Source organism: Pelodiscus sinensis, chromosome 2 (assembly GCF_052426305.1).
Source record: "Pelodiscus sinensis isolate ZL-2025 chromosome 2, ASM5242630v1, whole genome shotgun sequence".
Classification (NCBI taxonomy): Eukaryota; Metazoa; Chordata; order Testudines; family Trionychidae; genus Pelodiscus; species Pelodiscus sinensis.
This window is the reverse complement of record NC_143053.1, coordinates 162,982,095-163,004,206: the sequence shown is the minus strand read 5'-3', so window position 1 is coordinate 163,004,206 and position 22,112 is coordinate 162,982,095. Positions and strand designations below refer to the sequence as shown.

At 43.9% G+C, this 22,112-nt stretch overlaps 1 long non-coding RNA gene across 1 annotated transcript in view; it reads left to right on the top strand.

Moving 5' to 3' along the window:
* The window catches only part of LOC142827255 (uncharacterized), a 69,028-nt gene that overhangs the window by 3,740 nt on the left and 43,176 nt on the right, over nt 1-22,112 (top strand). The window contains exon 2 of the long non-coding RNA XR_012901855.2: nt 7,313-7,407. This is a non-coding gene — a long non-coding RNA (uncharacterized LOC142827255). The remainder of the gene's footprint in view (nt 1-7,312; nt 7,408-22,112) is intronic.

Below are 22,112 nucleotides of genomic sequence, written 5' to 3'. Positions count from 1 at the left end.
GACACAGCCCTCATGTTTTGTGGAATTTGTGTTGATTACTAGGATTCATAACATCAATTTTTAATTGTTTTATTTGGAAAGGTCATTGGATCAGCAGGTGATGTGATGAATTCAGACACAACATGATGACAGATTCTGCTTTTTCAGCTCACAGAAATTTAAGAAACAGTTGGATCTACTAATTCTTAGTAGAATCAAGGTTTACTGACTAGAAACAGCAAAGTTAACTAATGAAATTTCTATGTCTCTGTTTTGAATGTTTCTGGTTTAATAGTATCTGAAATGGCAATGAGCCCATGACAGTCTTCCGGAAAGTGTCAGTCATGACACTTCCCAGTGGCCAAACTACATGGCAGAGACAAACAAAATAGTGTTACTATTCAGGAAGCCTTATTCCTTTGTTTAGTCTGAACTTTGCCTGTGGGAAGCCATTTATATTGTAGTTGACTTGGGTCACAGGGGACTATGCTTTTGACTCATGCAATTCCCACCAGAGATGTGAAGTTTAGCCATCCCATGTGGACTAGGCAGGCAATGCTTAAATTTCACTTCTGTTTGATACTATGAAATGTATTTTAAATTAAGAGTCTGGTTCCAATGCCAGTTGTGTAAGTATAAATTAAGACTAACCTACAGTAACGGTCAGGCTTTCCAAAGGGAATAGTGTTTTTTAGGAGCCTCAATTGAGACCACTTATAGGGGCCTGGTTTTCAGAGGCTAGATACTTAGAAGCTGCTTTTGTAAGCAGCTCTATCTAACTGAAGTTGTACATCAAAGCACAGAGGCACCTAAAATACCTAATCAATTCTGAGTATCTTGATGATAGTATGTTAATGGAATTTAGACATGAAAACAGAATCAAACCTAAGTATATAGAAAATATAAGATTGTATCAAGATGTCTTGTCTTTTAGTTGTTTTTTTCCAATCAAATCTGGAGAGTAAAATAGTAATTTCAACATTCTAGTACATTTATTCAATGTTCTTGTAAAAGAGAAACAATTATCTACGTAAATAGTTTAAGCTGTAACCCCCCTGAGTTGCCATCTTATCTGCAGATTAAAGTCCTTCTTGTTAGGAAGACAATTCTAAGTGATCTGTGGAGAAAATTAATACAACTTAGGCTGAGTTATCTGCTTCTTGATACTGCACCAATATCTTGAGTGGACAAGTGCCTGGCTTTCTCTGCTAAGTTTCAGCCTATGTTGCTGTAGGACTGTTCCCCACTCTGGCACTCTGAGTGCAGAATGTGAGGTTCCACAAGAGAGCTTAAAAGGCACCAGTTACAAAAAATTTCTCCCCCAGAATCCCAGTACGCAGATTTTGGAGAACTGCTGCCACCATCAAGTGATTTTTTTTATCCCTAAAAAAACAGGAGCGAATGCTTAAACCCACTTCCAGGGGTACCCCAAGCTCTATTGCCTTAAAAGAGCTTGGAAAACGAAAAGAGGAAAACAAGCTGCAGTCTCTAATAGCTGATTTCTCAGTCTGAGATATGCAGATACAGACAGACCTTCCAGAACACAAAAATCAAATCATCACCTTAAAGTGATTTTTCAAAATTACAAAACAAAAGGAACTTGATTAACATCTAGCAACCAAGTTTTCTTTCAGAGTAACTAAGGAAAACAAATTAAAACACAGAGAAAAGTCTCTGGGCACAGGGCTAAATGGTAAATGTGGAGGGGAGGCATGGATTCAAAGTTCAAAGCAAACCACAAAATAGAGAAAAATTGCCCTGAACACGACTAGATTCACTTTTCCCTTTACTTCCAATTTTCTTTTTGTTCAGTCAGCTCCCATGCCCCAAATTCCTTGGGGACATGGTAGTCCTGCCAGGGTTTAAATCATTATGAGTCTCAACTCCTGGTTTTTCTTTCCCACACAAAGAAAGCAGGCAAGGAATCTTAGGGTATGTCTACACTACAGCGCTAATTCGAACTAAGCTAATTCGAACTAACGCATCCAGACTAAAAAACTAGTTCGAATTAGCGTTTTGCTAATTCGAACTAGCATGTCCACACAGAGTGGACCCTGAACCGGGGTTAAGGCTGGCCGGAAGCAGTGCCGGCAGGGCATCAGAGGAGGACTTAGAGCGTGGAGCTGCTGTCTCAGGCTAGCTGAGGGCTGTGCTTAAAGGGACCCGACCTCCACCCCGGACAGACAGTTCTCAGGGGTGCCCCGCTTACAAAGCAGTCCTGGCTTGGAGTACCCTGAGTGCCCACACTGGGCACATCACAGCACTCGGCCATCAGCCCGGCTGCACTTGCCGCAGGCTGCCATCTGGGGAGAGGGGGTAATTGGGGGGGCTGCAGGAGAGGTTCCACCCCCAGAAGCCCGCAGCGCCAGCCCAGTCCTCCCCATTGGGGGCTCGTACCCCATTCCTCCCTCACCTCCTTCCACTTACCCCTCCCTAGCCCCCCTTCCTGATGTACAAAATAAAGGACAATTGTGTTCAAAAATATAATCTCTCTTTATTGAACAAAACTCAGGGAGACTGGGAAAAGGAGGTGGGAGAGAGGAAGAGAGAGGGTGGGAGAGGGGAGGGCAACTACAATGATGAGCGGTTTGGAACAGGTCCCATTTGAAGAGAGGCTAAAGAGACTGGGACTTTTCAGCTTAGAAAAGAGGAGATGGAGGGGGGATATGATAGAGGTCTATAAAAGCATGAGTGGGGTGGAGAGGGTGCATACAGAAAAGTTCTTCGTTAGTTCCCATAATAGAAGGACTAGAGGACACCAAAGGAAAGGAATGGGTAGCAGGCTTCAAACTAGTAACAGAAAGTTGTTCTTCACAAAGCAAAGAGTCAACCTATGGAACTCCTTGCTGCAGGAGGCTGTGAAGGCTAGAACTAGAACAGAGTTTAAAGAGAAGTGAGATAAAGTGATGGAGTGGTATTAGCCATTGGGTCCATGGAGTGGTATTAGCCAGGGGGTAGGAGTGGTGTCCCTGCCCAAAGTTTGTGGAAGGCTGGAGAGGGATGGCATGAGACAAATGGCTTGGTCACTGTCTTCGGTCCATCCCCTCCAGGGTCCCTAGGGTTGGCCGCTGTCAGCAGACAGGCTACTGCGCTAGATGGACCTTTGGTCTGACCCAGTACGGCCATTGTAAGCTCAGGGCTCAGGGTCGGGGGTCTCAGTGGAGCACCTTGATTTTCATGCACACCTGCTCCTGGGTGGCCAGGCTGGCAGCTCTCCTGCCCTAGACAGCCACTTTCCTGTGCCTAGTGCGGAGATCGTGGACGAGGTCCACGATGTCCGCACTAGACCAGGCTGGTGCCCGCCTCTTGCGGTCCCGGACAAGCTCCCGGGAGCCGCCAGCCTGGTCCCGGGAAGATGGGGAGGGGTGGGTGGCATCGGGTGGCTGGCTCGATCCGTGCCAGGTGCAGGGTCTGCTAGCTGGGTGCTGGCAGGCTTGCACCTGGCACGGGCATTGTAGCCAGCCCATGCCCCTTTAAGGGGGCCGGAGCCAGGAGGGGGGCAATAGAGTTTCCCTGGTGTTGGCCAGAGTGGCCACCAGGGAAAGCTGGGGAGGGCTAGCCTCCCACTAGTTCGAATTAAGGGGCTACACAGCCCTTAATTCGAACTAATAAGTTTGAACTAGGCTTAGTCCTCGTAGAATGAGGTTTACCTAGTTCGAACTAAGTGCTCCGCTAGTTCAAATTAAGTTCGAACTAGCGGAGCGCTAGTGTAGCGCCTATCAAAGCTATTTCAAACTAACATCCATTAGTTCGAATTAACTTTGTAGTGTAGACATACCTTTATATAATTCAACTTTCAACACTGTATGCCCATTGTTTCTATGGCTCCTTGCCAACCCCTTTGTTAGCTACCTGAGTTTAACCCTTTAGTCACCAGGTACTGGTCAGTACTCCTATCAATTACAGTTTCTCACTGACGAACTGAAAGTGTAATACAGGTTGGACCTCCCGTTGGGTTCTGAGGGAGGGATTTTGCTGGACATGGGGAGCTCATTTCTGGCTCCCTTTCAACTGGCTCTCCAGTCCGGCTCCACTCCTGGCCTGGCTGGCTCCCCACCTTCCACCCCACCCCTTTCACCTTACCCCTCCCAGATATCTCTGGTCCTGGGTTCACCTACCAGTCACAGGAGAATGGTGCTGGGCATTGGTGACAGTAAAAACGGGGAAGGGAAGACTTCAGTGAGCTGGCTAGAAGGCCAAGTCACAGAGAAGATGTTGTAGATCCAGGAGTGAGCAAGGCAGCAGAGCAAAACAAGATGGGAGAAGATAACAGTTGGTAGAGCTAATCCCCAGGACAGCTTGAAGCAGGTATTGCTTGTGGTAAGATGCCCTGTGACTGTTTCAAATAGCCTGATTCTGTGAAGCTTGTAAATGTATTTTCCTGGGCTGCGTCAGAGTCGGTGCTCAGATGAGGACAGGCTGTGAGGTGGGTGGTGGTGGTAAAGTACTGCTCAGTAAGAATCACAGTATCAGGATCTGGCCCTATCTAGTTCTGCTTGTGTGTCATCTAAATGATGGTTATCAGCCTGCAATTTGAGGGTCTGCAGTCTGTATAAGATTTCCAAAGAGATTCACACCTTCATTTAAAACAATTTAGAGTGTCCACAAATTGGAAGGAAAAAAATTCACTGATCTAAAACATCAGAGTTGATGTTTCTAAATGCTAAATGAAATGGCCTTTTTTTAAACCCTCTAAAATAAGTACCTTGGCAAATATTAGCTGCCTTAAATGAGATGTAATGCTAAGTGCCATCTGCTTGATTTATGAATTCACTTAGACAAAAATAATCTGATCCAGTAATAAATGTTGTATGTGGAAATACAAGAGCTAATTTGCAGCTCTATCCAAATGCTGTCACTTTGACCTTGACATGCACTGCAACAATATGATAGCTTTCCCCTGCTTTCCAGGTGACAAATTTAAAAAACCACTAGGGAAGAGAAATCTGAGAAATGGCCATGACACATCTTTTGCCACTTGTTACTATACAGTTGGTCTTTTAATACAGTCAGACTTTTAAAAACAAGTAATACTTTGGTACCTTAGAAATTATGTATTTTGTTAGTATCATGAGCTTTTGAGGGCAAAACCCACTCTAGTTTATTATACTGCCGCATTGATTCTTATTCACTATTAAATTAGGCTTTCCATTTTCTTATCAACTCCTTGCTTGTATGAACCTTCTTCAAAGCTGTCCTTCCAGGGGACTGAATAGTGCACCTTTTAGGTTGACACGGCTCCTTTAATTGGCTAGAGTACAAGATGGAGGTGGATTAGACCATGGTTGGTGATTCAATGTCCCTTGAGCCTCAAAGTGACCAGTCAGTCTAATTGCATTATGTAAAGGCCCTGATATTACAAAGATTTGTGCATGTATTTAAATGTAACCTTTAGGAGATGTCCCACTGAAGTCAAATGGAACTAATTAGAGCACACCAACTTAAGCAAATGGTCAGGGGCAGCACATTTGTAGAAATGTTGGGGGTGAGCAGGGCCTGCATCCTGTCCCCACTCCGACTCTCTGCTCCCTTCCTCCTCCTCTCTCCCCGCCCCCCACTGCTGCCTAAGGCTGTGAGAGGAAATTTGGGTGGGGGAGGTGTTAGCTCTGGGAGAGAGTTTGTCAGGCTCTGGGCTGAAGCAGGAGATGGGAGAGATAAAGGTTCAGTGCAGGAGGGGTGAGTAGTGGGGCTCTGGGAGGCGATGAGGGGTCAGGGTCTGGGAGGGAATGTGGATGCAGGTGAGGATGTTGGAGTGCAGGCTCTGGGATGGAGTCTGGGTACGAGCTCTGGCTGGGGGTGGAGTCCTGGGTGCAGGCTCTGGGAGGAAGTTTGGGGGCAGGACAGGTGGGTAGGGGAGGGAGTTCAGGCTCTGGAGTGAGTGGGGTGCATGACAGAGGTGGGTGGAGAGATGCCACATTTATCTGGGGGCACCCTTTCTGGCAGTGGCTCCTGAGGAGGCTGCCTGCTCATCCCGGGCAAGTTTAAAACACCCAGGCTACGTCTACACTGGCCCCTTTTCCGGAAGGGGCATGTAAATTTCACTAGTCGTCGTAGGGAAATGCGCGGGGGATTTAAATATCCCCCGCGGCATTTAAATAAAAATGTCCGCCGCTTTTTTCCGGCTTTTAAAAAAGCCGGAAAAGAGCGTCTAGACTGGCCCCGATCCTCCGGAAAAAGTGCCCTTTTCCGGAGGCTCTTATTCTTACTTCAAAGTAAGGGCACTTTTTCCGGAGGATCGGGGCCAGTCTAGACGCTCTTTTCCGGCTTTTTTAAAAGCCGGAAAAAAGCGGCGGACATTTTTATTTAAATGCCGCGGGGGATATTTAAATCCCCCGCGCATTTCCCTACGACGACTAGTGAAATTTACATGCCCCTTCCGGAAAAGGGGCCACTGTAGACGTAGCCCCAGGGTATGTCTACACTACCACCCTAGTTTGAACTAGGGTGGTAATGTAGGCAACCGGAGTTGCAAATGAAGCCCGGGATTTGAATTTCCCGGGCTTCATTTGCATCTCGCCGGGCGCCGCCATTTTTAAATGTCCGCTAGTGCGGACTCCGTGCCGCGCGGCTACACGCGGCACGGACTAGGTAGTTCGGACTAGGCTTCCTATTCCGAACTACCGTTATTCCTCGTTTCATGCTAAGGTTACTACTCACTATTATACAGTAATGTGGATAACACACCCAGGTGTTGCTGTTAAAACTATAGACATGGAGGGAAGAGTGATCAATACTCAGACACTTGCACAGATAATATTTCTCTTACATAAATGGAGACTTGTACATTAAAACGAAGTCTTAAAATAGTCTCTTGTTTGTGCACATCTGTGAGGTGAAATCACGTAGTGGGTGTATAGACTGCAAAGTCACTTCATATCTGCCTGGCAAGAATCTGAGAAATGCGGTATTAGAACACTGCACTGCTCAGTAGTTTATTGGAAATATGGATGGAACCTAGGACTGGAGCTGTGCACATAATGAATTTTTCAGTTCTCTGATGATTCAAAACAAATGAAAAAATGTTTCAGATAGAACAAAGTGGTTTTTGTGGTTTTTTTTTGCCATTTTAAAAACATTTTTATTGTTTCTTAATAAAACTAAAGGCAATTTTGAAGCAGAAAATTGTTTTGAAATTGAAAATCAAAACACTTCTTAACATTTTTTTAACAACTTTAAATTAAATGAATCTTTTAAAGTTGCAAAGCACTTCATTGTTATTCAATCTTCTTTTTCTCCACCAAAAAACATAACAAAACACAACAAAAACTTTTGAACAAATTTCGCGCAGCTCTACCTGGGATCTCTGGTTATAAAAGTTTGTCTTTTCTTGTAGGGAGAAGGCCCAGGTTGGTCATCTGAGATTATAGCTGCTCAACTTCTGTATTCAGGACAGTCTCCATGAGAATGGGACAATGCTCCACACTGAAGGTATGTCTACACTGCAGAGTTTTTTTTGGAAAAACAGCTGTTTTTCCAAAAAATTTCACTTACGTCCATACTGCAATCGCATTCTTTCAACAACAACAACAAAAATTGAAAGAACACAGTGGGGTTTCTGACATTGGTAAACCTCTTCCTATGAGGAAGAAGCCTTTTTCCAAAGAGCTCTTTCGGAAAAAGGCATGTGTGGACAGGAAAGAGGGAGTTCTTTCAAAAGAAGAGGAAAAAACACAGCTGCCCTGTGGCCACTCCATCCACAGTAATCACAGCTTAAATGCAAGATAGCATCCACACCGAATGGACACTATCTTTTGAAAAAGCAAATGGTTTTTTCGAAGTGCTTTTTTTGTGTTTAGACGCTCTTTCGGAAGAAATTTTTTCGGAAAATCTCTTACAGAAAAGCTTCTTCCAAAAGAAGTCTGCAGTCTAGGCATAGTCTGAGTGGGTTCTGAAGACAGATTTTACTGCCTGTGGTTGCTGACTTGAGGCAGATTCTGGTAGCAGCAACAATAAAACTTATCTGAATCCTTCTCATTGTCCACCCACCTCTTCCCCAGGGATTCAAGATCCTTTTCTAATAGGAGGAGCCTTTGTTTATTCTCTCTCCTCAGTTCTCTTTCCATTAAAAGAAGGCTTCCTATGGCTGTCATTGCTCTCCAAAGACCGACTGGGAAACAGTAGAAACCTGAATTGTTCCTTCTGCTTAGGGACAAACATACTGCCTGCTTATTTCTTCCAGCCACTTCTGGCTCAGGACCCAAACTGAGATCCTCTGTAGTAACCCTTTGGCCAACTCAAACATGCTATTTCCTTTTTGTGCTCCTCGCCATCTTTAATAGTCCTTGGCAATAATAAGATTAACTGGAGCTGCTGTTTGTATTCTCAGCTACTGCACTGGGCTGACCCACATGTCAGCATTAAGCTGAACTACATATTTAGCAGCCCTGAGTAAAGAGAGATCACAAGTTGTATCTTCATGAGAAACTGTCTCAGAAACCCATTCTCTGAGGCATAGTTGTTCCAATGCTTTCCTCTTGAACTAAATGGGGAGGGAGAGAACAGATTGTGGCAAGTTACAGCATGCAGCATATTTCCCCTTCATATCTAGCTCACAAAACTGGCCAGTGCCTGGGAGAGCAAAACTGGGCTACACCTGGCCATGCCCAATCCTAGTGACATGCCCCCTTATCTCTATTCAAAGTGGTTCACAACTTTTCCTTTCTGCTGCCTTAAAAAACAATCCAGATGGAGCTGGATATGAGGAAAGTTCCTTCTCAAATGGAGCCATGTGAGACCTAGCCACATACTCCACCGGGGTGCACACTTCTGCAACCCCAAGTCAAGAACGCACAATTCCGTACCTACACACATTATGAGAAGTGATTTGTCTGAGTGTTTGATCTTCCTGCTAGAGTAAGTGGGTACACGTCATTGTATCTTCTGCCTGCTAAAGCTGGCTCTTATGCATGCTAATTTCTATGGCATACAAAAGGAAATGCACATTCATATTGAACACTAAGACCAAACTCTGTATCTATAATCCCAGAGTCACATGTGGACAATGTTTTGCTGCACCAGAAAACGTTAGCCATTTAGCCACATTATATTGCTTTGCAGCAAATCATAACATTGTTGTCTATTGCTGTTATAAAAGAATATGGTGAAAAGCAATTTATGAAAGGTAGAATCAGATTCCTGTATTTCCAAACATGAAAACTTTCAGCTTGTGTTTTAAATAATTCTGACTCCCAGTAGTCATAATTTTAGAAATGACTTAAAGTGCAGCTATGAAACTCATGTTTTTTGCTGATTTATTCATAAATGTCACAGTGCTCTTCAAAACAAGACAATTAATTAGGCAATTGCTCATATGAAAATGCACAAAATAAAAGGTATTTAGTCTAATTTAGGACTTCAAATTAATCAAAAGGCAATTGAATTAATGACGACCTGGATTTGGAGCTGGCATATAAGGTCCCCTTCTCTAAGTGGAGCAAGCCAGGTCTTCAAGCCAGAGAAATAGTGTGTGTGTGTTAAGGGTCTAGTACACAGTCCTAGCACTGAAACCAGCTCTGAACATCATGTGCTAACTGAAAATGGGCCCTATTTAGGCTGAATACACCCCCTACCATAGCCAATCACATCCTCCACCCCATAATAAGCATCTGGTTGGTGGGGTCCTGATTGGTATCTCCTCCATGTTAATCCCTCTGCATTTTCCCTCACTTCAGTACAGGCGTGTCTGAAGGGACACAGTAATATCTACAGTCCTCTCACCACAGAAATACAGGACACAGGATCACTGGAGGATCAACGAAGGGCATTTCTAGCCCTGTAAAATTCCCAGCACTGGGTAGTCTTTGCATGTCAGCTTAATCATCCTCAAGATGAGCTCTGTTACCCTGTAATTGCCTTATGTAGAAATGAAAGGCTTCTGTGTCCCTTTAGGGGTTTCCTGTATCAATATCTATGGCCATAGCTATTTCTTCCACAGCAGAGGAAGATGACTGAAAAATATTACCAGTAATATTTTCAGGTTTCTGAGCAGCTGAAGAAGTGGTAGAGGCTCCTAACACCTCAATATCCCACCCAGCAAACTGTGGAGGAACTGTTAATCTGTGAGTCCTTGGCTGAACTGGGAGTCATAGAGGTTTGGAGTCACTTTTCCTCCAGTCCCAATAATTGCCCTGGTTTTAGTTTCTCAAAGTTAGTTACATTTTTTTCCCCCGTGATCGTCAATCTCGACTTTATTTTTTGAGGCATGTAATAGCTGGTATTTGAAATGATTCATTATGTTCAAAAATGTGTATGTCTGCATTTGCACTTAGTATGCAATAGCTGTAACATTTTCAGCTTCATTGACTCAATACATCTGTTGGCTTTCAAAATAAAATGCCACAGTAAGCCCCTTTTCTGCTTAATTCTGTCTTTCAAAGGACTCTGCAAATGGCAAGAAAAACTAGTCAGTGCTCAAACATCGATTAAAATTTGATATCCCATAGAGACAAGAGCTGAATGGGTTTTTTCATTCAAAATACAGCCACAGTTTTTATAGGCACCTTCTGTGGAATTTACTAAACCAAGATCTTAGTGCACTATGCATTGTTCAAAATGCAACAGTGTTCTCCAGTGATGATCCACAGTGTTTCAATAACATGTAACCCTTCTGCCAGGTAGCGCTGGCAGCAGCCAGGGCTGGGTTCAATATCTAGGGCAGGGGTGGCCAACCTGTTACAGATGAAGAGCCAAAACAGCGGTGGATACAGCACAAAGAACTGAGGGAAAAAAGTTGTTGAGCCAAAAAAAAAAAGGGGGGGTGAGGGGGGACTGGCCGCAGCCCTTTTAACAACAGAGCAGGTGTTTCCCTTTTAAGAGTGGCCATTTTGAAGTCTGCAGCAGCATCCTGTGCAGACAAACACGCTGCCCCTTTCAAAGCCCTGAGCTGTAGGTGCAGGAGGCACAATTTTTTCTTTGAAAAGCCATGGGTTGGCCACCCCTGATCTAGGGGTTCCTTTTCATCCATCCCACACAGAACTGACTCAAGTCCCCACCCAGGAGCCTGGGAAATCCACTCACACCCCTGGGCAATGCTTCCCCACTTGCAAGCACAGAGTCTGAGAGTAGAAAAGAAACTTTTAATGAAAGAGGGAGAGAAGTAACATGGCATTAACTTGGGAAAACACCAGAAACGGATTTCATAACCAACCCATGAGTGAACATCCCAGCTCAAGTGGATAGTGTCTCCTTTGCCTCTCAAGTTCACAAGTCCAGCAATGTAAGGCTATGTCTACACTGGCAAGTTCTTGTGCAAGGACGGCTGTTCTTCCACCGAGCGTCCACACTGCCCACCCGCTCTTTCACAAGAGGATTTATAGTACAGCATTGGAAGAGCGGGCTTCTTGCACAAGAGCTACCCTCTTTTCTAACAGGGGTAAGCCCTTTTGCGCAGGAGTTCTTACACAAGAAGTCTGTGTGGACGCGCTAAAATAGTCATCAGAGGTTTCTTGTTAAAGAGAGCATCCACACTGCTATGGATGCTCTTGCACAAAAGCACATGGCCGTGTGGACGTGTTCTTGTGAAAGATGTCTTGCTTAGGAACTCTTGCGCAAGATTTTTCTTGCGCAAGAACCTGCCAGTGTAGACATAGCCTAAGTGTCCTGTTCACATGCCAAACCTTTCTCCGTACCCCTCTCTCAGTTGCTGCCCTTGGTCAGGGCAGACCAGAGCTCAGAGTTGATTTTCAGAGCTCATCTCCCACTCTTGGGGGGGTGGGGTTGGAAGGCGTCTCACACACTCCTTCGGCCCCTCGCCATTGCTCCAACTAGCCGCCCGCTGGCCACTCCCACCCACCACCTTGCTGGCTGCCTGCTACTGCTCCTACCAGCTGCCTGTCAGTCGCTCCTGCCAGTTGGCCACATGCTCCTGCCAGCCGCCCATTGTCTGCCTGCCGCTGCTCCCACCAACCATCCTGCTGCTGCTTCTGAGATGGGTCTGGCTCTAACCCAGTGATTTCAGCTCTTGACCCACCACCTAGGCTGTCTGTAAGATTCCAGCTTCCACTGGAATAATATTTCAAAATAATAAAGAGACTCCTTATGGAGTCTGTTTAAGTCTTTCTTTAGAATAAGGGGGAAGAGACAGGTTGAACCAGTCTTACAGCTCATGCCTGGAGGGCATGTAGCTGGCTGGTTCAAGCTCTCTCCCCCCCCAATTCAGTCCACTTGAGTCTGGAAGGGGGAGGCTTGTCCATCCGAGACTCTTTACAATGATAGTGTCTCTCTTGTAAGCACTGGTGGTCATAGTGTACAATTCCTACATTTAGAGTTAACATGGTTTGTGACCCCACAAAATCCAAATTAGTTATAATACACAACATTCCATTCTAACAATTGACCATCCATCAGGTCTATAGCACTGGCTGAACTGGATTTACATAACCACACCCTATGATCTCTTTCCCATTCCAGCATGAGCTATATTTACATATCAACAGTTGATTATCTTGCAGGGCTAAACAACTGAGTGAGCATAACCACACCCAGGACTCCTTTCCCCTTCCAGCTGGCTGCATTGGAAGCAGTAGTTCAGGCCATGCCTACAAACGTTACTGTAAACCTTAGCATTTTGAACCTTTACTCTTGAATATGTTTTTATATAAAGGATTTTCTAGACTCCACAGAGAAAGAAGGAAAGTGAGATTTTTTTACCCCTGGGCCTACAAAAACTAGAAAATTTCAGGTCTAAACTGCTTCTTGGAGCATGCATCTGCTCTGGAGTGTGAGGGAGGAAGAACCCACCACATGTCCCTTAATGGGCTGTCCAAAGCTTTGTGCTTATCGCACCCACCTTCCCCAAGCAGAGTGTACGGAAGTAAAAATAGAAAATAGGCTCCACCCCTAACTTGCACTGCACCTGTCAGTGAAGCTGAGCTAGTGGGGTATTTAATTTGTTATTAAGAAGCTCCCAAGTAGCAAGGAGAAAGCAGGGATGGAGTTGAATATCAGTGGTTCTGGGGCATAGCAGCTATCTTCTGCTCCATGGTATTGTTTATCATTGTGGACCCTATGAGCACAATGGGGTGCTGTTCACACAAGAAAAATATGGTGCCTGTTCCAAAGAGTTTACAGTGTACAAAAGGAAGCCACAGTTTGGCTATAGTTAGGAAATCAGTGGGGGGCAGGAAGAGGGGAGAGGAGGAAACAAATTATGGCTTGATTAATTTTCAAGAGTGCTTAGCACCTGCAGTTCCTATTGAGAGAGCACATGTGACTGCCACTTTGCCTGGCACTAGACATTACGGTAATTACTCTGCCTCATAGAGAAAACTAAACTGGTGCTTCTCACCTGTAATGGCCAGAATCACGTTTCTAGCCTCTCCTCTAGGTGACAGTCACAAAGAACCCTGATGTGTTTTTCCTGTTGCCTTTAATAATCCTCATGTTGCCTGCAATGTGGTTCAGTGCTTAATAGGGACACAATCTCACCCTTTATAGATTGCAATGTGGTTAATATCTTTTGACTGGTAAAAATAAGGCAAAATGTCAATAATACCACTGCATATTCTAAAGTATATAATCATCTCCTTGTTTAGATGTCAGTGTCCTTGGGGAAAGAGGCAGAGTAGTACACTGGTACAATAGCATTAATCTAATTGCCCATGTTCTACAGGGGAATGAATTATATCTGTATACTCAAAATAACCACTGGACACTCATAATAATTACTCCAATTAACTAACGTATAAATTCAGTCTGAGTTCATCACACTCTTTTTTTTTGTTTGGCAGGAGTGTGTATATAGTCCCATTTTTTTTTTAATCTCTAGTACTGCAATGACCTATTTCAATGTGCTCCTCATTCGTATAGAGGACGTGGGTGTTATTAAAAAAATAAACCATTCTAAATACCGAATCATTATGTGTCATCTGGAGATAATTCTTTTTCAGTTCAATTATGGCTTTTTTAGGTGTGTGCTAGATGAGGTTTCAGCAACCCAATCCAGTATTAGGCTTTTGCTTTAGAATGCATGAAGCAAGTCCTGAAGCTTCTCACAAATCAATACTGTTTTAATTGATATAATCCACTAATGACCAGAGGATGAAGCTATACTGCATGTAAGGCACTTAAAAGTTGGGGAGAAATAGACTTTTAGTTTATGCTGCTTAACAGTTGAGGGAAAGCAGAGCCACCGCATACATTATTAGAGGATACAAGGGGGTAGGGAACTGTATATCTTCCTTGCCCTGAGGAGGTGAAAGTATTTCTGATAGTACTAAGTAGAAGCAATCCTTTCACCCAAGTGAGGTTGTGCCTCTTCTGTCCCAGCAGGCCACATACTGTGGGAGAAACAAGCTGGGAACAGATGTTGTGTGAAGTGGATAAAGCCAGCTCAGCCACTCCAGGCTTGTTCTATGCCAGGTCAGTCTGTAGCTGTCCCATTATGTAGCTTTCTGGCTGATTTGCACTTCTTGAGTAGTGTACAAGAGGTAGGAGTGGGACTGAAAATCTCTGCTAATATTTGTATTGCCTAGGTAGGTATTTACAACACTCTACCCAGGTTGTGACCATTACTCTGTAACAATGCATGAATATGGGCGTATGTCTACACTACAAAGTTAATTCGAACTAACAGACGTTAGTTCGAATTAACTTTGATAGGCGCTACACTGGCAAACCGCTAGTTCGAACTTAATTCAAACTAGCAGAGCGCTTAATTCGAACTAGGTAAACCTCATTCCACGAGGACGAACACCTAGTTCGTATTAACTAGTTCGAATTAAGGGCTGTGTAGCCACTTAATTCGAACTAGTGGGAGGATAGCCCTCCCCAGCTTTCCCTGGTGGCCACTCTGGGCACCACCAGAGAAACTCTTCTGCCCCCCTCCCGGCCCCGGAGCCCTTAAAGGGGCACGGGCTGGCTACAGTGCCCGTGCCAGGTGCAAGCCTGCCAGCACCCAGCCAGCAGACCCTGCACCTGGCACGGATCGAGCCAGCCACCTGCTGCCACCCAGCCCTCTGCCTCTTCCCGGGACCAGGCTGGCGGCTCCCGGGAGTCTGCTTGGGTCCACAAGAGGTGGGCACCCGCCTGGTCTAGTGCGGACATCGTGGACCTTATCCACGACCTCCGCACTAGGCACAGGAAAGTGGCCGTCTTGGGCAGGAGAGCTGCCAGCCTGGCCACCCAGGAGCAGGTGTGCATGAAAATCAGGGTGGTCCAGTGAGACCCCCGACCCTGAGCCGTGAGCTTAGAATGGCCGTACTGGGTCAGACCAAAGGTCCTTCTAGCCCAGTAGCCTGTCTGCCGACAGCAGCCAACACCAGCTACCCTGGAGGGGATGGACCGAAGACAATGACCAAGCCATTTGTCTCATGCCATCCATCTCCAGCCTTCCACAAACAGAGGCCAGGGACACCATTTCTACCCCCTGGCTAATAGCACTCCATGGACCCAACCTCCATGACTTTATCTCACTTCTCTTTAAACTCTGTTCTAGTTCTAGCCTTCATAGCCTACTGCAGCAAGGAGTTCCACAGGTTGACTATTTGCTTTGTGAAGAAGAACTTTCTGTTATTAGTTTGAAGCCTGCTACCCATTCCTTTCCTTTGGTGTCCTCTAGTCCTTCTATTATGGAAACTAATGAAGAACTTTTCTTTATGCACCCTCTCCACCCCACTCATGCTTTTATAGACCTCTATCATATCCCCCCTCCGTTTCCTCTTTTCTAAACTGAAAAGTCCCAGTTTCTTTAGCCTTTCTTCATATGGGACCTATTCCAAACCCCTGATCATGTTAGTTGCCCTCCCCTCTCCCACCCTCTCTCTTCTCCTCTCCCACCTCCTCTCCCACCTCCTTTTCCCAGTCTCCCTGAGTTTTGTTCAATAAAGAGAGTTTCTATTTTTGAACACACGTGTCCTTTATTTTGTACATCAGGAAGGGGGGCTAGGAAGGGGTAAGTGGAAGGAGGTGAGGGAGGAATAGGGTACGAGCCCCCGATGGGAAGGACTGGGCTGGCTCTGTGGGCTTCTCAGGGTGGAAGCTCTCCTGCAGTCCCCCAATTGACACCCCCCCCCGGATAGCAGCCTGCGGCAAGTACAGCCAGGCTGATGGCCGAGTGCTGTGATGTGCCGAGTGTGGGCACTCAGGGCACTCCAAGCCAGAAATGCTTTGCTGTCCCTCATCGAGTTAGACAAGCGAGCGGGGAACCCCTGAGAACAGCCTGTCCGAAGTGGGGGTTGGGTCCCTTTAAGCACAGCCTTCAGCTAGCCTGAGGCAGCAGCTGCACGCTCTAAGTCCTAATCTGATGCCCTGCCAGCACTGCTTCCGGCCATCCTTAACCCCGGTTCAGGGTCCGCTCAATGTGGACATGCTAGTTCGAATTAGGAAAATGCTAATTCGAACTAGTTTTTAGGTCTAGATGCACTAGTTCGAATTAGCTTAGTTGGGATTAACTAATTTGAATTAAGTTAGTTCGAATTAGTGCTGTAGTGTAGACATACCCTGAGAGAGTGAGTGCAAACACCTGGAAAAGTTGGTGCAGCCAAAGAATGTATGTGGATTCACTGTAGATCGGTCTTGTCCATTAATGACTGAACCTGCACACTCCTTGGGGAGCAAATCCAAAACTTGGCTTAGCTCCGCAATTTGTACAGCCTTCCCATGAGGTTGGGCCAGGTTAAGTTTCTGGATGGAAGCCACATGAAACTCAGGGGTTTCAAATGACAGAACATGGAGTATTGGCTGAGCTGTATTTGTGAGCTTTGGAAATGGAACTTGAGAGAGGAAGGCTTGTCTTATAGTTAGGGTGCTGGCCTGGAAGTCAGGTTGTCTACTTGTCCTCTGTTAACAGGTCTGCCACAGACTTTGTCTGTGATATTTAGCAACTCAGCCTCTGAGCTTCAGTGGTTCCATGTAAAATGATCACTTCTTTACCCCAGCAAGATATTCTGAGACTAAATTAATCTAAGTTTGTCAGGTGGTCAGAGTAATAAGAAACAAAATTCCCATAGAAATAAGGAACATGAACCAAAATTGAGAACCTGTGCAAACCTAGAGCAATAAAGCATGGGTCTAACAGTAACTCCATTTTACATAATGGATATTATTGTTTTTCTGTAATTGAAAAGCCTTTAAAAAGCAGTTTGAACACACAATGGTATTATGGAATAATACCCGGAGACAGCATGATGTAGTGTGGAAAAACTCATAAATTAACTGCTGTCATGGTTGCATAATGGATGTTGGCAAAGACGTGCAATAATAAAAATTCATTTAAAAAAACCCTTAAGCTTGAATAAAATACAGAGATGATACAGCACTGGATTCTCTTCTCCCTCAATCTTGCATAACTCTGGCTTCTCATCCAAACTTGGCAGTTACAACCCATATCTGATACATTTACCTGGCTTTTTTCCCCCCATAATGACTGTATTTAATAAAGACAAAGCCACTAGAGGTAAATTCAATTATTTGTCATTTTAATTAATAATCAAAATGTGTGGGTACTCAAAACTGGCCTTTTAATGCTTGGAAACAGGCTAATTAAGTATCCCTAGTAATATATTCAATATGGGACTTTTCCTTCATGGCATATTACAATTGTGTTTTTAGTCTACCAATCTCAAACATACACGCATTAAAAATAAAAGAGCTCCTTTTTGAAATGTGTGGTATGAAAGGAAGGAAGTGGTAAGATTTTACACTGGAATGCTGAAGATCTGGATTGAACTCCTAGCTCAATCACTATGTCAACTCCTAGCTCAATCCTATGACTATGTTTACACTGCAGTTATTTGTTGGCAGAGAGTATGCTAATGAAGCACTCATTAGCATTTATCGTGCTGTCATTTGCATATTCTCTGCCAATGCTTTTTGCACAATAGGTTTTTATGAAAACACAAGCAGTGTAGACAGGTCCATTTTGCACAAAAAAACCTAAACTTTTTTTTGTGCAAAATGGATCGGTTTACGTTGCTTGTTTTTATGCAAAAACCTCTTGCGCAAAAAGCATTGGCAGAGAATATGCAAATGACAGCACGACAAATGCTAATGAGTGCTTCATTAGCATATTCTCTGCCAACAAATACCTGCAGTGTAGACATAGCCTGTCTGTGTAACCTTGGCTAAGTCATTTAAACCCAGATGGTGTAAATCCAGATAGCTCCACTGAAGTCAGTAGAACTGTTGATACACCGCTCCTGGGAATCCTGTTGCTGCTTTCTGTGCTTCAATTCCTGACCTATGAACTAGGAATATTTCTTTTCTTCCATCCTGTGTCTGGTGTAGTTGGACTATAAGCTCATCTGAGAAGGTTATGTCTCTCACTGTGAATTTGGACAGTATTTCCACAATGAGATTCTGGTCTCTGTTCTGTGATCCTGTAATACAAATAGTAAGAACAATATTTTATAGTAATATTAGTGTTCTGAGAAACATTTCTTGCAATGGTCTCTTTTAAGAAATTCTTAATTTACCTTTCAAATCTCTGCAAAGCAGCCTCTCTTTGCTGTTCTGGTGAGCACGCCCTTTTAAAAAAGGTCAGCATGGAAACTGAAAGACTAACGGAATGAATTATTCTTGGTGCAACCCTTGACAGTTTTTTTTTAACTATAACATTTAATGACAAAGCAGAGAACAAATAAGGCACAAATTCATTATGTTTTTGGTCCAGGCTATAAATATACAAAGCAAGGGTATAGCTCCAAGGTCCCTGTGACATTCAGATCACTGTGCAACGGAAGCCTTTTGCTACATGTAGTAAGTTTAAATATTCATACTCAAATGACATTGACAGTCCAAGGTTTCCATCTGGTAGAGCTGTACTCAGAACAAGATTTCTGCTAGAAGGAAAGCTTAGATACCCAGAAACAGAAATGAACTAATTCAGAGTTAATTATCTCTAATGAAGAAAGAATAGTCATGAACTAGAATTATTGTACATTGTTCAAGTCCTTTCATCATCTCAGAAATTTCCAAAGTCCCCTGTAAACATTTGACCAGAATTTAATGAACTACGTTGTGGTTTATATGTAGGAATCATTATGCTCAACACTCCAGTGCAACACTCTTCTTAACAGAACACAGGATTAGTGGAATGTGGTGATGTCTGAAAGCTGCCAGGCAAATAGACATTCTCCATCTGCCTCCATTCCCTGTTACCAGCATAACTATCCCCAGTACCTCAAGGAGCACTTGTGAGATGCTTCCTGAGAAAATAGAGCATAGCACCAGATTACAAAATACTCTAAGCTTAGCAGAGGCCTGAATTCACAAAGGCTACATCTACGCTGTGGAGCTATTTCAGATACCTCTGGAATCCCAAAATAGCTATTCTGCCCATTATACCAAAATGTAACGGACTCCCTATTCTGATGTCCCTGTAAACCTCATTGCACGAGGGTTAAGGGACTTGTTGAAACAGCACTTTATTTTGAAATCACCTAAAAATAAGCAATGTAATTTGTGTAGTGCAAATTGCTTAGCTTATATTGAGCTATAGGAGCATTGTTGATGCACCCAAAGGGACTTAGCCAACTTTAAGGTGCCTAGATGAATCACAGGAATGACGCTATGATCAAAATAGTCTGAGTTTGTTGGGTTCCTATATAATGAGCAAGGAGAGACAGATGCTTTACAGTGTAATCCATAAAGCTAGCATATGATATGGAGAGCCTCCTAAACTACTCAGTGGGGAATGCCAAGAAAGGAGGAGAGATGCTGATTTCTGGCTAGCTATCCACATGCTAAATATGAGTTAGGAGTAGATCTGGTAGGTGTGCTTTAGAGGTCACATACAAAGAAGCAGGAATGGTAAGGATATCCCTACTTCCCTTTAGCCTACTGGATAGGGATGTGGAGGACAACCAGTTCACATTCCCCCCGCTGTGCCTAATGAGGAGAAGAAATTTGAACAGGGACCTGCCACTTCCTCAGTGGTCTACAAAATAATTTTAATGCTGCATCTAGCCCAATTAATATTTATTCATTCAGTTAATTAAAATGGTACAACTTTAATAGAAGAGTGAGACTTATCCCTTAGCTCAGTAGTCAGGGCACTTATCTGAGAGCTGGCAGACAGAGGAGGGATTTGAACCAGAAGGTCACCCACTGTATGGTGTTAGATAGCCTCTGAGAATGCCTATAGGATCAGGCCTCACACACAAGTTAGGCAGAGGAATGTCTATATCCTCTTGGTTCATGAATCCCTCTGGGGCTTAGATGGGAGATAGGTGTCCGGACATCTAGGCTATGTCTACATTCGCGTCTTCTTGCGCGAGTAATATGCAATAGAGGCTAAGCGTTGACTATCGCCGAACCTCATTTGTATAACTAATGAGCTGCCATTTTTTTCAGAAGAGCCTCTTGAGCAAGGAGTATCTACACTGCCCCTTCTTGCGCAAGAAAAACCCTCTTGCGCAATGCTGTTCTTCCTCTCAAGTAATGGGTATAACGGCATTGAGCAAGAGGGTTTTTCTTGCACAAGAAGGGGCAGTGTAGACAGCTCCGTATTGTCTTGCACAAGAACCTCTTCTGCAAAATGGCGGCTCATTAGTTATGCAAATGAGGCTTAGCGATATTCAATGCTTAGCCTCATTTGCATATTACTCATGCAAGGAGACGCGAGTGTAGACATAGCCCTAGAGTCAGGCAGCAGTACACGTGGCCAGAGGACGAAACTTAGGCATGTAGGGAACTTTTAGTTAAAAAACTTAGATGCCAAGTGAGTTTAGGCAGTCATAGGCTTAATCAGCAGCAAAGGAGACATTCTGTGAATCCGAGTGGTGCCTAACAATGGGATATAGGTGCCTAAGTCTAGCCTGATCTCCTGAAAAACACATGGGCCATGGAACAAGGTCACAACTAGCATACACCTTTTAGAAAGATATAAAAGTCTTCATTTAAAGATTTCAAGTGAAATAGATTCTACCATGTTATTAGGTAAATTGTTTCAATGGTTAGTTATCCTCACTGTTAAAAATATACACCTTATTTCTGATTTGAATTTGTCTAGATTTTATCTTAGATAAAGCCTTCATTCTCTTAACAAGCATAATAATATACTTGTGAGTTCAGTTTATCCATTATAAGGCTGCCTTTATATGCATTTTGAGGCAACAGTCTCACACAGAGTGTTGTAATAGTTCAAAGCACAGGAGTACATGGGATATGTTTTCCTGTGGAATACAAATAAATTGCCTAATGGATATCGCAGACAACTGGTAAGATGTAAAAGCAAGATCCAAAACATTCCACTTTTCTTCAGAACACCTAAAAAGTATAGATTTTTTTTATCTTAGCTTTGTTTTCAAAATTAATGCTTCATGACTACATATTGCAGTCTTCAGGTCAAATACTTTTCTATCCACCTCAAGCAATTTACTGTTGATTAGTTCATGGAGAGGAAATCATGAATAAAATTGAGACATGCAAAAATTTGTAACAAAGCTCTTGGAGGCTTGAAGTCATTCAATTTTTGGATGCTGCTTTGAATGAAACCATGTCTTATTCCTTCAAACTTTCCTCCAAGAGTGGTCTCATTAAAATGAATTGAGTGGCACTAATACTATAGAAACACGCGAGTGAATCATCCCAATATGGTAGAACAGGGGTCAGCAACCTTTCAGAAGTGGCATGCCAAGATTTAACTTATTCACTTCTATTTACAATGTGTCCCATTGATACTTTTTAAAGTTAATAATTGTCCTACTTACATTTTAACTGCTTCATTAATCTCTCTCGGTCACCTCATGTGCCTCATCTTCCTTTGCCCCCTCTTACCCCCACATCCCTATGCCCCCAGTGCACACACCAGCAGGGAAGCAGAGCTTGGACTCACAGTCCCCTGGGAGCAGTGCTTGGGGAAGGAGGCTGAGAGGGGAGAGGGTCGAAGTTGGCTGAGCATATCTTCGACCCGGTCTGGCCCAACCCTCTGGCGGACAGGAGGAGAGGGCCGAGGTTGGCCATGCTCAGCTTCCGGATTGGGAGGCAGCCTCGTGCCACTCGGAATCATCTTGCATGCCACTTATGGCATGCATGCCATACATTGCCAAGCCCTGCAGTAGAACCTCAATTTTATGAATGCCAATCTTACAAATAATCAGTTATACAAAACATTTTTCCTGACTCTTTTTTTGGGTGGTGGTGTGTCTGGAGGGAAATTACATAATGATTGTGATGTCAAGAAGAATAAGTTAACA